The 12,870-nt window shown below is 41.6% G+C and overlaps 1 protein-coding gene across 1 annotated transcript in view; it reads right to left on the reverse strand.

Annotated features, from left to right (window-relative positions):
* Nucleotides 1-12,870, reverse strand: part of CA10 (carbonic anhydrase 10) — a 537,642-nt gene that overhangs the window by 24,197 nt on the left and 500,575 nt on the right. The gene's annotated exons all lie outside the window — the stretch shown is intronic.

The following is a 12,870-nucleotide window of genomic DNA, read 5'->3' on the forward strand; positions in this document are numbered from 1 at the left end:
CTAACTCGTCAACTAGCATTAGGTATGATATTCCCCTTCCTGTGTCCATGTGATCTCATTGTTCAATTCCCACCTATGAGTGAGAATATGCGGTGTTTGGTTTTTTGTTCTTGCGATAGTTTACTGAGAATGATGGTTTCCAATTTCATCCATGTCCCGACAAAGGATATGAACTCATCATTTTTTATGGCTGCATAGTATTCCATGGTGTATATGTGCCACATTTTCTAAAACTTAAAGTATAATTAAAAAAAAAAAAAAAAACACTTAACAAAAAAAAAAAAAAAATTCATCATCTCAGGACTGTGATTTTAAAACAGTTTTTTCTTAACAGTATGGAAGCCTAATTTTTTTTTTTTTTAAGTTGGAGTCTCGCTCTGTCACCCAGGCTGGAGTGCAGTGGCGCGATTTCAGCTCACTGCAACCTCCGCCTCCCAGGTTCAAGTGATTCTCCTGCCTCAGCCTTCCAAGTAGCTAGGACTACAGGCGCATGTCACCACGCCAGGCTAATTTTTTGTATTTTTAGTAGAGACGGGGTTTCACCATGTTACCCAGGATGGTCTCGATCTCCTGACCTCGTGATCCACCCGCCTTGGCCTCCCAAAGTGCTGGGATTACAGGTGTGAGCCACTGCGCCCGGCCAGAAGCATAATTTTTTAACAAATTAAAATATAGAAGTAAAAAATGTGATGCCCCCCCACCACCTCTTTCTAATTCTAGTCCACGCTATACATACAACTATTAACAGTTTAGTGTACATCCTTGTGGTTACTTGTTTTGTGCTTATAAACCACACAAACACACATAGCGTATAAAAAATAATAAATTCCCTAGTCCACAGTAACTTAAAAAAATAGGGATGATTAATAATTATGATTCTGAACTTGATTTTTTAAAATTTAAAAGTAGTTTGTAGTTATCTTTCTAAGCCAATGCATATAGATCTCCCCAAGTCTTCCAAATAACTATAGAATTCTCAGTTGCACAAACACCCATAACATATTTAACCATCTTCTCGCTGGCTTTCGGGCTGTTTCCATTTTTTTATCTCTTATAAACAATGTCACAGCAAGCACATCATATATCTTTCTGTAATGGTGTTAGCATTTTCCACAGGCTGATTTGAGAATCCAATAAGGTAGTGCATGTAGAAGTGATTTGTGACTCTGAAAGTGTAAGAGAGTACTCATTATTGCCAATATCTTGAATTGCATTAAAAAAGGTGAAGTTTTAGAAGTTGAGAAATGTGATGATCAAAAAAGATGCTTTTCCTTGAACTTTGAGAAAAAGAAACCATATCTAACCCAGTGGTTTGCGACCTTCACTGTGCATCCAGATCACCTGGGTGCTTTTAAAGCCCACCTGTGCCTGTCTATGCCTTCTCACATTCTGATTTAATTGATTTGGGATGATACTTGTATTCATCAAAAGCTTACCAGCTAGAGGGAAGTTGGACTTCAGAACAAGTGGAACATAATCAATGAACATTAATATCCCATCAATGCCTAGTCAGATGGACAGTACCTTGAATCTGAGAATATCCTGAGCCTCCTGAGGTGTAGAGGAACTTCTCATGAAGAGAGCACATGTTACTGCTGCTCTTGAAATATCCTATTTGCTTATTGCTTTTTCACCTGTGAGTTTTGCCAATGGAGATGGATGACTCTGTAGTAGCTACTCTGCCATCAGAAAGGCAACCGCAGGCCAGGCGTTGCTCTGCCTCTGCAGGACTTTTAATCCCCCCTCCCTTGTACCCCCACACAACCAGGACTTTCTGCAGGTGGAGAAATGTTGCCAGGTGGTGGAAGATCCAGGGACTGGGGGGTTCTCACACACTCAGCACACCTCCCTTCCAGTGCTGAGTAAGCTTCTAATGAGAACAAAACACACCCTGCCATCTGCTAAGTTCTTCCCACTGATACAGGTGACCAACAAAACCGCCAGGGGATGTGCCAGTGCTTCCAGACATGCCTTGAAGTTACAGCATGTTCTGAACACCAGAGCAGGGACGTGAAAGGCAATCCAGTGGAGTGATACTTCTGTCCAGCTTGCAAGGCAGAAAAAGGCAGGAAGAAGTCTCCTGGGCCATGGGCTGCCTCTCAGGGTGGGGTTCTTTTGGGAGCCAGGAACTGTAAGAAAGGAGCTGGCAAGTACAGGGCTGAGGCTGTGCTTTAAGCTTGAGTTAACACATTTAAAACTTTGATCTGAAGTCATGCCTCCTCTCTGTTCCAAGGTGAGTTGGCTAGGATTCTGATATCAGGAGCTTTGGTTTCTATTAGTAGTTGTTGATGGACTGTCTATTGTGTTAGGTTGAACCACATGAAATTGATCTTTTGCTTTACAAAACTGGTGAATTTATAGTTAATACATTCTAGAAATAAAGCTACTTTGAATATGAGTTTTGAGCATTTTCTTTCTGACCCCCAGTCAGATGTTAATAAGATGACATAGTGCTTGGCTATTCAGTGTGCGCTCTAGGGATCAGCAGCAGCCACAGCATCTAGGAGCTTGTTAGAAATGCAGAATCGGGAGCCCCATCCCAGGTCTCCTGAATCAAGATCTGCATTTTCTCAAATTCCTAGTGATTTGGATGCACGCTAAAGTTTCAGAAGTGCTGCTATAGCAGATACTGTTGGCTGGTGAGCAGAGTCCTGTTTTGTCTGGCTGTTTACCCCTTCTCCACTTCAGTTTGGGTGGGTTAAAGAGCACATGCATCACCTATGTTGGAAAACAGGCTGAGTCCAGATCATAGGACCCCTGGAATGTCAGCAATAGAAAGGCTTTGAGCAGGGGAATGAGATAATCAGCATGGACTGTAAGAGGGTAGATTGGAGCCAGGAGAAAATAGAGGTGGAGGTTGGGGGGTATTTAATTTCAGATGATGGTTATTAAGGCAGAGATGTGCTCTATAGGCCTTTGCAGTTTACAGAATGTGTATGTTTGTGTGCTGAAGAGGCACCAGGAGATTTCCCCAGGCAACAGAACATCTAGGAGCAACAGAAGAGCCCAGGAGACAGCTTGACAGTCACCAGGCTTTTTGTTCTCAGCTGTAAGAACACAGTTTGGGCATCAAAGATAACCTGGGACCTGTACCAGTTCATGCACGAACAGCAGGTCTTAACCATGAAAAAGTGCTGCTTCCTTTCTACTGCCTTCCAGGTCTTTGTTGGTGGTGATCACAGTTCCTGCGGCTGTTGCCTTTGCTATTCCCTACCCAGGCACAATAATGCCAACCCAATACCCACTAACCACTCACAATATGCATGGGTCCAGGTGGGTCTGGAGAAAAGCAGGGTTCACTGCTTCTCCTACCATGACTTTGGACTTGGGGAGCAGCAATGTGCAAATCACATCCTGCTAGGGACAGAGTATCAGATTGGCAGATGGGTTCTGAAAGTGATGCCTGTGGATTTCTTTTTGCCATTTATAGGTAACACTTTTAAATCTCAACCATATAAAGTCTGAATTTTGAATAACTTAGATGGGCCCTAAGCTATACCTTAACTGAGCTCCAACTTTAAGGCTTATGCAGAGTAATCACAGTGTCTGATGTGAAACAGATGATCAATAAGTGATTGTTCAACTGTCTGAGCAAGTGCATGATTTGACTAAGACTGCAGGGACAATGAGAGCAAACTCTTTGGGGGCTAATGATGACATGCTAATTAAACACCAAGTTCAAGTTCAAGAATTTAAGCTATTCGTTAAAGAGATGCCTTGAGGGCTTCTGCTAGTTTAGTTGGCATTACCATGTGAAAGGGTTAAACCTGGATTCCTGGAAATTATTTAATAATCTTGATTTTTTAAATTAGTTTTAGGCGAGTATCCTCCTAGAGAAGCTTCCTGGAAATGCAAGACTGAGAAATGGCAGGCAGTCTTCCAGGGAGAATACTACCAGTCTTGTCATGATGCTCCCACATGGCCGGTGCCATGATCCAGTGCATTCTCTATATCTAAGTCCTCCATGATCTGATGTGACTTGACTTCTCATCTCAGAAAGGCCACCTCACCTCACTCCTTTACATGGGCCTGGAATTCATTTGTTCAAAAAATCTTTGAGGGCCAACTATGTGCTGAGGTCAATTGGAATAAGACTGAGAAGGTCTTTGTCCTCCTAGAGATAGTTTCAGATGGTGGCAAAGATAGCTTTGAAGGAAACAAAACAAGATTTTGACTTACAGATTGAAAGGTAGTAGTGGAAAGAATGGGGGCGAGGATGCAGAAGTGGGGGCAACATTCTGTAGTACGGTTGGTGAAAAGTCTTTGGGTGGGCTAACATTTGAGCCGAATCCTGATGACCAGGAGCCAGGTATGGGAAGATCAGAGGGAGGCATATCACTTGTAGAGAACACGGCCAATGCAAAGAGCCTGAGATAGGGACAAGCGGCTAGGAATGGCTGGGAAAGGATGAAGGTGGCTCAAGATGGGACCAGTTCATGCAAGGCTTTGTAGACCATGGTGAGGAGCTTTGATTTTATTCCAAACACAATAGGAAGTCACAGGTGCTAAATAAGAAACCAATTGATCTGATGTGCATTTTTGAAAGATCTCTCTGGTGTAGAGGAGGGCAAAGTGGGGACTGAGGAAGCCTTGCCTACCCTTCTTTACCTCATAGTTCAGCTGGGATCGTGCCCAATTCCTGCGACTATTTGAGTTCACACTCAAGCACATGCTATTTTGCAACTATTCTTTTTGTGTCTTATCTTCTCCAGGACACCTTCCATGAAACACTGTCTCTGAACACCAAGTGCAGCTCCCTTCTGCTCTCATGATGCTCTCACCCAGGAGGGAAATTTGTGATGGTTAATTTTATATGGCAACTTGGCTGGGCAAAGGGATGCCCAGACAGCAGGAAAAACATTATTTCTGGGTGTGCCTGTGAGGGTGCTTCTAGAAGATATTAGCATTTGAATCAGTAGGCTGAGTAAAGAAGATCTGGCCTCATCAGCGAGGGTGGGCAACATCCAATCTATTGCAGGTATGAATAGAATAAAAAGGTGGAGGATTCTCTCTTCCTTGAGCTGGGGCATCCCTCTTTTTTTGCCCCTGGACATCAGAGCTCCTGGTTCTTGGGCCTTCAGATTTTAGACTCTGGGACTTACACTAGCGACCACCTCTCTCCCTATGGTTTGGGATTGGGGATTACACCATCAGCACCTCCTGGTTCTCCAGCTTGCAGACTGCATATTGTGGGACTTCTTGGCTTCCATAATTGTGAGCCAATTCCCACAATAAATCTCCTCTTATATGTCTACGTATATAGCCTACTGATTCTGTTTGTCTGGAGAACCCTGACTAATCAAAATTCAAAATACTTTGCAACCAAAATGGGATGGGTACCGGGTGATCAGAACAGATGTAAACCATAGATGCCCAGTACAGTCACATGAGTGCTGAATATCATTGTTAAAGTTAGTCATCATCACCACTTTTGATGATCATTACCAACATTTGTCGAACACCTCTTTGTGTGAGAGACGATGCCAGCAGAAACAACTCATTTAATTCTTGAAAACTTCTATGAGTTAGTGCCATTATTTCCATTTGAGTCATGGGGACACCAAGCCTCTGAGAGATAGTGGCAGAGCTGGGATTGTGCCCAGTTCCTGTGACTATTTGAGTTCATACTCAAGCACATGCTATTTTGAAACTATACTCTTTGAGTCTGTGTCTACTTTTGGGTAAACATCTCAAGGGCATGGATATCCATCATCACATCCCTGGTGATGGGATTTGGCTCAGAGGAGATGTTGGCAAGCATTTGCTGAATGAATACCAATTCTGCATCTCATAGAGTCTTAGAAGGGGTCTTAGAGAAAATCAAGGTCTTAGTTCTCAGCCCATGACTTTTAAAAATGAAGAAAATGAGGATCAAAGAGGAGCTATGTCTTGCCCATGATTATACAGTCATTCATAGATCCAATCATTCAACATGTGTTTATTGAACAACTCCTAAGTAAGGGAGGGTGATATGAGGAGAAATTGTATTGGAAGGCAGGAGAAGACCATGGAGAGCTTGGCAGGCCAAGGTAGGGGGTCTTGATTCCATCCTAAGGGTAACGAAGAATTTCACTTATGTCCTAGAATTTTCTTAGGACCAGAGGCAAAGTTTCTTCTATGCACTTAATTGAAGTGGAAGCCTGAAAACCATTGGCCTTTGGTGACCAGTAACTCAGCTTTCAAGCTAACAGACAAGTACTCCTCTGTGTTAAATAAGCAGACCTGCTGCAAGCAGGCTTCCAAGTTGACACAAGCCACACTTGTCATAGGTTAAGCTGGGAGCAGCTTCAGTTGCACAGGTCTCAGAGTTTTCATTTTGTGGTAGCAAGGTGATGCACTAGTGCATGCCGGGGGCTGCTCACTCACCCCTCATGCCTCAGGAGGGCAACAGGCTGTGTTCTCAGACCTTAGATCACCTTTCTCAGCGTGATGCTCCATTAGCAGAAGCCCTTTTGTGAGCGCAAAAGAGCAGCCTTGGAACAGAAGACCACACGTGGCGTTCACAGTGACAATGCTATCACCTTACCCCTGCTTAAACACCTCAGTGGCTTCCCCTTGCCTGTAACATAAAGATGCACATCTGGGGCCCCTGGCTTTTCTAACCATGTGTCCTTGTTTTCTGTGCTCTGCTCAGTGTCTTTCTTTCAGCCTCCCTTATATACTGGGCTTCCTCCTTTCCTAGAACACATGCTTATTCTGTTTCTTATGCTTCCCTTCCCTTAAACAGAGAAGGGAGGGAATAAACTTCCCTCCCTTCACTGTTTGACTCCTACTTATGAACTCCTTTGTATCTCAGCTCAAGGGTCACCTGTTGAAGGAGATCCCCATGATCCACTGTCATGGCACTCTGCACTTTTCAAAATACATATCACAGTTTTAGCTTGACATTCGTCGTGTGACTGATGAATGCTCACCTCTTTCACTAGACTGACTTTAGGCTTCATCCAGGCATGGGCTCTATCTTATTGGCCCCTGTGACATCTCCTATACCTGGTACATATTAACTGTATCAAGGCAGAAATAATTGTTAATGAATGAATCAATGCAGACTGTCTATTGTACAATGAAGTGTGATGTCCCAAGGAACAGAGAGAGCAGGGTGCTTGGCTGAACTGGTTAAAGAACAGTCTGGAATTCCAAAGGGTACCTCTAATGGGAACCAAGACACTGAGTATCACATTGGGCTGTGTGGGTCGCAAAGCCTGGTTTCACCCTTGGGTACCATTACATGAGCAAGTCTCTCATTTATAACGGGGATAGTAATAATAATTCCTAACTAATACTCATAGCACTGTGTGATGATTCTATAAAACCGAATATAAAAAAGCACTTAGCCAAAGGCCTGGCATGCAGTAAGCATTCCATAATAAGCTACTATTGTTGTTGTTATGCAAGCAATAGATAATACAGCCTTCAGCTTCTGCAGAAATAGGAGTTAGGTATGTGCAGGTCTCCTTTGTGCATCCGACATTGAGTCTGTTCTCCCAAGGAAACTTGAGGAAGGTGTCACCTATTGGGGAGCACCCACTGTGTTCCAGACACTGAATGAGGCGAGAACTTTTAAAGAGAAATGCATTCCGAATGGCTCATACTGTAATTCAAGGGTCAGCAGACTTTTTCCTGTAAAGATTCAGATAGTAAATATTTTTATCTATGCCAACTGTATAGTACCTGTCACAACTACTCAATTCTGCTTTTATAATATGAAAGCAGTCATGGACAAAATATAAAAGAATGGGCGTGGCTGGGTTCCAGTAAAGCTACAGAAACACAGCGTAGGCTAGATTTGGTCTGTGACTGTAGTTTTCTGACCCCTGCTAGTTTAAATTTGGGAGATGAATAAAGAACTTCCAGGCATATATTTTCCAGTAAGTGTTCTATACAGATAGGAAAATACATGTTGAGAGAACCTAAGCATTAAGCTCTCCCTTTCCTTTAAATGATGATGATTACTATTGTTACCTTTATATAGTCCTTTAAACTTTTCAAGGCATATTCAACTCAAATGAGCTGAATTCTAGTCAACGTATAGGTCCCAAATGCCCACCCTATGCCAGATCCCAGAAGTCCAGAGATGAATGCTGTATATTCCATAGCCTAAAAGAGGTCACCCATATTACATTTGTTCCTAAAATAAATAGGTGAAGTGAAGACATTAAGGCACAGAGAGGTTAAGCACCTCTTCTGAGGTCACACAGACAAAAAGTGACAGTGACTATTCATTTCACATTAGCGTATGCAAATAGTTTCTTTCTACAAGAAAGTAAAGAGAAAAGGAAAGGTGTTCTGTATTTGAGGGGAGATCACATTTCAGCAGCTGTTGCTGGAACAACTATAAGCTAGAACTTATTTATAGAAAGTCATTAACAAGTTCGTCTTCATGCATAAGAGCACACACAGTCTGCAGAGAAGAACACAGTTTGATGTTTACCAGCCACCATATTCTCACCCTAAGGTTTGGTAATTATCATGGGTCTGTCCGGTGATGAGATGTTCTGCATTGTAGGCTATGGAATGCAATTATTGCTAAAAATAAAAATAATTTTCCATAGTTTCGTTGACAGAAGATCCACAAATGTGGTCTGGCTATCATACCAACCTAGAAAACCAGCATGGAATGTAATTATTTTCCCCCAAAAGATAACAAAACTTGGATTTTAAAGCATGTTTTTCATCAAGTTGTATGGGAGTTTGCACAAATGTAGAGTGATATATTTGGGTGCAGGATCATGCTGGAAAATGCAAGACCTTGAGCCTAGTCAGATACCTCTTCTGTCCAAGTAATGTGGGGCTACTTATCCCCTCTGATTATTTTTTTATGCATAATATAGGGATGCATCTATCTAAGAATTGTCATGAGAGTGAAACAAGATAATGACACAGTCTTTCAGGAACTTGGCAGGGTATAAGTAAACAAGATAAACAGATGAGATAAAACACATAAAGAATCAGGGAAGTTCCGTGATGCTTTTTTTTTTTTTCCTGAAACATTCTGAAATAGCTGTTTCTAGAAGCCAACTATTCTTCTATGATCCTTTCCCCAGAGCATCTGTATCCCTTCCACTTCTTATTAAAGAAGCTGCTGAAAGCCAGGGTGGGATGAGCCTCCTGCAATGATGTCTAGATCCTCCCAGAAGTGACTTGTAGGCAGTGGCTGCCACCATCCAAGAATTAGAGATGAGGTCTGCAGGTCCTTTTGAAACCTCTGCTGATTTTAGTTAAGCCTATTTCCTCCCCATGCTCCTACAACCTCAAACTCATCCCAACACAGGGCATGGATGAGGAGAGTTTGGCTCTGGCTCCAAGTCCTGGGCCTTTTGGTCTCTTTGAACTTCAATTTCTTCACAGGCAAAACTGTGATGACAACATAACCACTCAATCGTGCTGATTAAATGAGCCAAAACATGTTAATGAGCTCAGGTGTACATGGGATAAAGGAGGCTTCAAATGCAGTGCCTGGCACAAAGTAAGCCCTCATTAAATGGGAGTTGCAATGATTATTATTAGAAATGTCTGGCTGCTGGGGCTCTGATAAAGGGAGAGGACCTAGAATGATGAAGTGACGTATTAAGTTCCATAGATAACAACAAAGTCAGGCCATTCACACTTTGGGACTGTATTTCTTGACAGTCCATATATCATTCACATTTGTATCTTACTTTATCTTATTGTCAGATGACTACCAAGAAGATTTTGCTAGTCTTTTCTTTCTGTAGCTCGTATTCTTGTATTATGAAAATAGATACACTGAACATGTCTCATACCAAATACCTTTTCTCTTTTAGGATTGTTGCTATTTCTGTGGAAGAGTTTGTCCCATGAGAACCACTGTACTGGTATGTGTAGGGCATTTTTGTTAAATATTAAGTCATTCCAGAGCCCACATAAATAGTATTAATAAAGGCTCGCTTTGTTTTAATTATTGTAGAGATTTAATGTTATGTAGTTCATTTGAGTTAAGGCAAGAATTATTTTTGGTCATCTCCTATGCAAAAAAAAGCGTTGGTCTAGATGGGTTTATAAGTATATTCCAGCAGATATTTGAGGGGAAAATAGGCCAATATCTTTTACGATCATATATGCAAAAAGCCAAAATTAATACTAGCTAGTGGAAAACAGCATTAAAAATAATTTATTACAATCAAGTAGGGCTCATATCAGGAGTTAAGGGTAAATCAATGCTGGAGAAATCTTCCAATGTGATCTAGCACATCAATTGAATGAAGCAGAAAAAAAGGGACATGAACATCTCAATATGGAGTACCTGTATTTAGATAGAGCTAACCAAATTAACATCCATTTTAGTGGAATTACTTCTCACTTAAATGGATGAAGTATACAAAAAAAAAAAAACAGAATCTAATGCTTCAACCTGATGCCTGGGATGTCTTTTGCCTGAGGTCTGAGCTCTGGAGTGAACAAGGAAGACAGCTTCTAGATGATCATGAGACAATTCAGGCCAAAGCATGTCTCTGTGATGCTGAGAAAGGCTCTGAAAGCTTCAGCAATGTGGTGTCCAGAGGGCAATGTGATTGAATGATATTTCGGGAGACCACAGTGCGAAGTTTTATCCTCTTATAGTTATTCATAAAGGTTTATAGCTTCACTGGTATAGATATAACTAAATTGAAGAGGAATGTGATTTGTCAAATATCCAGGGGCAATGACTCTCAGTACCTGCAGTAGATGCACACCAAGGGGTTGACGGAGAAGACTTTTCTAGCTCACTTCACAATTAGTCTCCATCCTGGAGGAAGGAAAGACTGAATCCTCACACACTGCTTGCCAAAGCCATCTTATTCACTCAGGGTTAATTCAGAAGAGTCACTTTAGGTGGCTACTGTCCTAACTGATATATTCATGGAAAATAGACACATAACATCTATTAGATAAGAGAGGAGGGTTTTCTTTCCTCTCATAAATGAAGCTGCGCAGCAATTTGGATAAACTGTTCACAAAACTAGGCTTGGTTTTGTACACATTAATTGCATAAAGCATGATACTTAATAAGCAGAAACACACACTGGTTTATTTCAAAGCCATTAAACCCGCAGTGGATTGACTGTGGGGGATGAATATTAGAAAGAGCACAGGGCTGGGAGTCAAAGGGGCTGAGTTTGAATGACAGCTCTGTCATTCAGTAGGTAGGTGTGCTCGGTGAGTCACTGCCCCCTTTTAGACCTCAGGGTCTTTATCTGGAAAACATGGAGATTTTAAGGACAGGGTTTTGTCATTCTTCTAAAACACTGATGGGAAATATAGGATGTTGCCTCTTGAGTTTCCATCAAAGTCAATTAAGTTATAGTCACATGTTGCTTAAAAACCAGGATGCATTCTGAGAAATGTGTTATTAGGTGATTTTGTCATTGTGTGAACATCATAGAGTGTACTTATATAAACCTAGATGGTATATGGTATGGCCTATTGCTCCTAGGCTACAAATCTGCACAGCATGTTACCGTACTGAATACCGTAGGCAATTGTATTGCACACAGTGGTAAGTATTTGTGTATCTAAACGTAGAAAAGGCTCAATCAAAATACGATATTGTAGTCTCAGGGGACCACTGTCACATAGGCAGCCTGTCATTGAAGGAAATGTTGTTAGGTGGTATGTGACTGTATGTAGAATTGAAACCAAATATTTAAACCAAAATTTCAGTAGGCAGCATGTTTATGCCTGGGGTTGCAAATGGATGACTATGGGACCAGGCTGCTTGTCTCAACAGAGAAGAAGGCTAGGCAAAGGCCATGGCCAAAAAATATGAATGTGCAGCTTAGTCCCAGGGTCTCCTGGCAGCCACTTTGTGACTTCTGGTTTCTTCATTTGATCGTGCTTAGGTCAAATCAAACCAAATCCAAACAAAACAAAATATCTCAAACCTTCACTCATTGATTCTTCCAACAAACCCGTATGTGTTTCCCATGTGCCAGGCACTGTGCTGGGCATGAGGAGATGAAAAGAGGGAAGACCTTAGAGGCAGTAGGAGGCACATATGCAAGTGTCCTGTAGCATTATGGAAGACCATGTGTAAGAGGAAGAGGCTGGAGCCCAGAAGGGAAGGGGAATGAGGTAGGCTGACCCAGGAGAAAAAGGTAAGGACAGACCACATTCAGTCTTGGAGACCCTGGTAAGAATATTGTCTTTATCCTCAGAACAGTGGAAAGTCATCCAAAGTTTGAAGATGGAGAAGGGGGTTGTATGTGCAGTGGTAGGGAATGTTGATGACAGCAGGTTTGTTTCTGACACTCGATTGAAAACTCTAGAGGGAAGTGACCCTTTACTATAGCGCCTTTTCTCAATGTGGTGTCTGATTCTTCCAGAAATCACATTACCAACTGTCTGCCAACTTTCCCCTATTCCTGCCCTTCCAGAGCCTACCCAGGTTCTTGGTGAGCCAGGTATTCCTAACCCTGGAATCATATCACCCAAATTTAATAACCTCTCTCATGTGCCAGTACTTGACAAGTTAAAAGTAATTTGAATATCTGAGTATTAATATTTTAACTATACAAGGCACCACAAATTATTTAGTGATTTTTTTAAATAAAAAAGCAAATAAGAAAATGATGTATCAATTCAGATTGCAGGGAATGGGAAATCCCAACACAGGCTTCTGAAAAATTGGGAAAAGCATCCAAGAAGATTATAAAAGATGAGTAATGAGCACAAAACAACTTTTGGCAAGCACGGGAAAGTATTAGCTTATTCCAAGAAACAAGACACATTTCATCCAATTATTGGAAAATAAATGGCAAGAAAAACCAAATACCAAGAAAGTACCCACATTTATGTGGAAAAGTATAAAAGCAACGATTCAGGAACTAATTTGAACAATCCAGGGATAGTCATATTGATTCCAGCCCATTG

Source organism: Pan troglodytes, chromosome 19 (assembly GCF_028858775.2).
Source record: "Pan troglodytes isolate AG18354 chromosome 19, NHGRI_mPanTro3-v2.0_pri, whole genome shotgun sequence".
Taxonomy (NCBI): domain Eukaryota; kingdom Metazoa; phylum Chordata; class Mammalia; order Primates; family Hominidae; genus Pan; species Pan troglodytes.